Source organism: Macrobrachium rosenbergii, chromosome 15 (genome assembly GCF_040412425.1).
Source record: "Macrobrachium rosenbergii isolate ZJJX-2024 chromosome 15, ASM4041242v1, whole genome shotgun sequence".
NCBI lineage: Eukaryota > Metazoa > Arthropoda > Malacostraca > Decapoda > Palaemonidae > Macrobrachium > Macrobrachium rosenbergii.
The window spans coordinates 32,737,971-32,743,742 of record NC_089755.1 but is presented as its reverse complement, the minus strand read 5'-3'; positions in this window follow the sequence as shown (position 1 = coordinate 32,743,742).

Genomic DNA, 5,772 nt, shown 5'->3' with positions numbered 1-5,772 from the left:
AAATGATCAGTCCCAGATGAGAAATGTTAAGGTGTGTACATAGCTGTCTGAAAATATGAGTTTATTCACTATTGAAATTCCGTTTTAGAATTCATAGTACTTACAAGAACCGTCGCCTAAAAGTCAGAAATCTGTTGTAAAAGATAAAAAAAATGTCTGAAGGCCTATTCGTCAGAAAGTCTAGCATTCAACCTCGGGAAACTCAAGTAAACAGGAGCATATTCGTCTAATAGTCTATGATATAGTGCCTTGGGTCAAAATAATTGAAGACATTTTTACTACAAAAGCTGCTAATCCAGTCACAAAAAGGAAGCAATTTAAGACCTTATCGTCTATAAGTAAAGAATTCGGTTACCGAAAACAAAGTAGGCTATTTCCAACTTACTTATAAGAAGAAAACGAAGCCTGCATTCCTGTAGTAAATTATGTGACCTGTATGCAGCGTCATGGTATAAAAATTTCTCGTTCAAAATATAAAATTCTACTCTTTTGAGTGTTTTTTTTTTTAAATATTCAATAAACGCCGTGATAATTGAATATTTTCAGCAAAAAATGACGGTCGTTATTCCTCATCAGCTGTACAATTGCGTAATTTTCCATGCCGTTTTAAAAATTAGATATTTTAAAGCATTCATATTAAGGTCAAATAATTAGCAATACGAAAGTAAGAAAAAGTAAAAGTACAGTAGTTAGCGTTGATCAACCGTATATACAGTATCCCCAAGCATTTGACGGAAATAGTATATAATAAATAGCTCCTATTAAGTAAAATAATGAATGATTAAAAAAAATGAATAATTTTTAAAGCATCACTACCGTCCTAGGGGGTTCTTTCACGTTCCCAGCGACCGTAATGTTCTTTTCCTCTGTATTTTTTAAGTCTCCAGTTTTCCTTCTTTTTGTTTCTGAGTCTTCACATCGTTCCTTCTCATTTTGTTTACATCTCGTGCAACATGATGCCAAAGGTGGTGTTTTTATTATTATTATTATTATTATTATTATTATTATTATTATTATTATTATTCAGAAGATAAACTCCTATTCATATGGAACAGGCCTGCAGAGTCCATTAACTTGAAATTCAAGCTTCCAAAGAATATGTAGCTCAATTAAAAGAAATTACAGAAGATAACGAAATACAGAAAAGGAGAAATACATAAGTACAAGGTGAATTGTTTTAGGGTGGTAATGCACTGCATTTGCCGCTTGAACTTCTGAAATTCTAATTACAAACATCCCCAAGAGACTGTTCCATGGTGCAACGGTGTGAGGAATAAAAGACCTCTGGAACTGAGGATTTCGACAGCGTGGTGCATTTAATGCATAGTGGTGCTGCTGTTCAGCAAATCTGGTCTCTCTCGGCATGAAAAGAGGATCGGGGATCATTAGAATACAACTTATGAAAAATTGACAGACATGAGACAATTCGTCGATGGTCCAAGTCATAACTGGCTAGTGTTAGGAAACAGAAACCTACCTCCCCGAACCACTCTATCCAAAAGATAGGAAGGTGGACATCCACACCGGAGAAAAGTTATCTAGGAAAGGAATGACAAACACCTACAACAGGTTGCGCTGATTTTATCGTTTCATAGATGTATTAGGCTTTACGTATAATACCTAACTTCCGTGCTGCATTTGTTGGCGCTTACGTTAGAGGTTTCACAGAAGTAAGGATTTGAGTCAGAAGTTGCACCAGGTAATCCCAAGTTAGTCATAACGTTAATGAGTAAAGATAAGATACCAGCGTATCGTTAAAAAGTCAAGATGATTTTGAATACGTCAGTGTTCTGTTATCGTATTTCTAAAAAGAAAAAAATCAATGAGCAGCTAGTTTTTAGATTTAGAAGCACAAATCATTGGACGCAAGTGGATCTATCGTCTTCTCGCAAAAGCCGCTAATATAAATAAATATGCTCCTAATGCAAGTAGACAGGTAATCATAAAATTGAATTTACATATTTTTGAATAAACGCAATTTGTTTCTATTGAATAACAAATGATTTATAGGTTATTAATTTATAAGCGTACGTAATCTACGTATAATACTGACTTATTGAATAAAGCATTTTATTGGTGTTTTGGTGTGCTTTTTTTCTTTGCCCTTCCTAATCTGATTAGATTACAATGCGATGTGTGAAAGCTCATAAGAAAAAATAAGTTCCATGAAATATTTTACGGTTACATGGCTCTCCGTTACTTGCGTTTGTAGCTTTGTTGCTAAGTATTCGTTCCACTAAATGAGAATAACGATGATTCTCTCTCTCTCTCTCTCTCTCTCTCTCTCTCTCTCTCTCTCTCTCTCTGTGTTCGTACATAGACTCCTACCGCCTCTCTCTCTCTCTCTCTCTCTCTCTCTCTCTCTCTCTCTCTCTCTCTCTCTCTCTCTGTGTTCTCGTACATAGACTCCTACCTCTCCTCTCTCTCTCTCTCTCTCTCTCTCTCTCTTTCTTACGTAGAATCCTACCCCTCCCCCCTCTCTCTCTCTCTCTCTCTCTCTCTCTCTCTCTCTGTGTTCTCGTACATAGACTCCTACCGCCTCTCTCTCTCTCTCTCTCTCTCTCTCTCTCTCTCTCTCTCTCTCTCTCTCTCTCTCTCTCTTTCTTACGTAGAATCCTACCCCTCCCCCCTTGCTCTCTCTCTCTCTCTCTCTCTCTCTCTCTCTCTCTCTCTCTCTGTGTTCTCGTACATAGACTCTCCTCTCTCTCTCTCTCTCTCTCTCTCTCTCTCTCTCTACGTAGAATCCTCTCCCCCTCTCTCTCTCTCTCTCTCTCTCTCTCTCTCTCTCTCTCTCTCTCTCTGTTCTGTGTTCTCACATAGACTCCTACCGCCTCTCTCTCTCTCTCTCTCTCTCTCTTTCTTACGTAGAATCCTACCCCTCCCCCCTTGCTCTCCTCTCTCTCTCTCTCTCTCTCTCTCTCTCTCTCTCTCTCTCTCTCTCTCTCTCTCTCTCTCTCAAGGATTCTGCCTACTACGTCTCACCCACATGACAAAGATAACCTCTAATTCCCTATCTTTCTCTATACCTAAATGAGTCATTTGTTCACACACATACACACGCGCACGCAGACACACACACACACACACACACACACACAGAGAGAGAGAGAGAGAGAGAGAGAGAGAGAGACATCTTATGCTACGAAATTACTATTTAAACAAATCTCTCAGTCGTTTTCCCTCTCCAGGCTCGTTTGTCGAACCAAGAACCTTTCGCTTTCTTTTCATCTAATCGGATTATCTCGTCCATTCTCCCTTCATTCCTTTCGCTTATGCTTATGATAATTCCTCTTATATTTTGGGTATTTACTTCCTCTGCTGTAAAAAAAAAGAAGGATTTATTCTGGGGAATACTTACATTTTTCCCCATGAATTATTCATTCACCCATTCGTTGGCTATTTAATCGCAAATACCTGAGCTTCAGTTGTTGTTGAAACTTGCAGCCAGTGAAATATCTCGTCTGTTTGGTCATTTCGTTCCTTCACGTTAAATAGCGCGTTTATTTGGTCATTTTGTTTCCTCACGTGGAATACCCCCTCTGTTTGGTCATTTCTTTCCTTCACGTTCAATGGCTCGTTTATTTGGTCATTTTGTTCCCTCACGTGGAATATCTCGTCTGTTTAGTCATTTCGTTCCTTCACATTCCAATAGCTCGTCTATTTGGTCAATTTGTTCCTCCACGTGGAATATCTCGTCTGTTTGATCATTTTGTTCCTACACGTGTATTTGGTCATTTTGTTCGTTTACGTGCGTTAGGTCATTTTGTTCCTTCACGTGCATTTGGTCCTTTTGTTCCTTCACGGGTATTTGGTCATTTTGTTCCTTGACGTGCATTTGGTAATTTTGTTCCTTCGCGTGTATTTGGTCATTTTGTTCTTTGCATGCATTTGGTCATTTTGTTCCTTCACGTGCATTTTGTTAATTTTGTTCCTTCACGTGTATTTGATAATTTTGTTCCTTCACGTGTATTTGGTCATTTTGTTCTTTCGCGTACATTTGGTAATTTTGTTCCTTCACGTGCATTTGGTCATTTTGTTCCTTAACGTGTATTTGGTCATTTTGTTCTTTCACGTGCATTTGGTCATTTTGTTCCTTCACGTGCATTTGGTCATTTTGTTCCTTCACGTGCATTTTGGTCATTTTGTTCCTTCACGTGAAATTTCATTTATTTGGTTATTTTGTTCCTTCACGTGAAATTTCATTTATCTGGTTATTTTGTTCCTTCACGTGAAAATTCATTTATTTAGTTGTTTTTTGTTCCCTCAAACGAAATATTTCGTCCGTACAGTTCTTCAGATCCTCAGGCTGATTCATTTTACCCCCACTGACAGATGGCGTTTGGGAGGAGCAAAACTTTTCACAATAAATGAAAGTAAATTCTTTTAAAGCCAAATAAAGACATGTTTGACCTTCTCACCAAAGACTGACTTGGCAAACTGAATGCATTTTGAAGGTGTTTTCATAATTACCTTTCAGTTTATTTTGACAATAACGCAAGAAAATCCGTCGTTTGGATCTTGCGTACGGGTGGACGAGAGTGTTGCAGAGTGAGACTTTGGTTTTGTCAAGGACCGGTATTGACGAAACAGTGTAACCATATGTATACACACACTCACACGTATATACATATAATATATAAAATATTGTATCTCTCTCTCTCTCTCTATATATATATATATATATATATATGTATGTATATACAGTATATATATATATATATATATATATAAATATTGACTCACGTCGGGATTTCAGTCTCTCTCAGGTGACGAGAGTGTAACTGTTGCAGAGTGAGACATTTTGGTTTTGAAATCATCATTGGGTCAGCTGAGTCCGGTATTGACCTGGGTCTGATCCCGACGTGAAACAGTGTTGATGATTTTATCTTATGTATGAAATGTTGTCCATTGGGTCACTGAGTCGGGAAGTTAAAACACACTGGTATGCAAGCAGTTAGCTTGCCCAGGTAATTAATATCAGGTTAAAATATGGCATGGGTATCTCCACCTGAGAGACCTGGGTTCGATCCCGACGTGAGTCAGAAATTTATTTCTGTTCCACACGTGATTGTGTGTTGATGATTTCTATCTTATTCACTCCAGAAGGGATAATATATGTCCATTATATATGGGAAATGTATGCAAGCAGTTAGCTTGCCCAGGTAATTATATACTTCTTTTATATATATATATAGTCAGAAATTTATTTCTGTTCCACACGTGATTGTATGATATATCTTATATCAGAAGGGATATATGAAATGTTGTCCATTGGGTCATTGCTGAGTCGGGAAGTTGGGGAAAACTCGCTGGTATGCAAGCAGTTAGCTTGCCCAGGTAATTCCTGTGGGTGCAGTTGCTCTCAGGTTCCGACTGGCCCAGTGGGTAACGCCCTTGCTTTCCACCTGAGAGACCTGGGTTGATCCCGACGTGAGTCAGAAATTTATTTCTGTTCCACACGTGATTGTGTGTTGATGATTTCTATAAAATATATATATATGTATATATATATATATTATTGTGTGTGTGTGTGTGTGTGTGTGGTTGTGGGTGTGTCGCTATATTATTATTATTATTATTATTATTATTATTATTATTATTATTATTATTATTACAGGTCCCTTCTGTTCATTCTGGTCGTCCCTTTTTTAATATTTCTTTGTTTTTATATTTCATATTTTATTACCTAACTGAAGTAATATATGCTACTTTAGGAGATCTGCATTGTCACAGGCACTCCCTTTACTCCTCACCGATGAGGAGTGATATGAT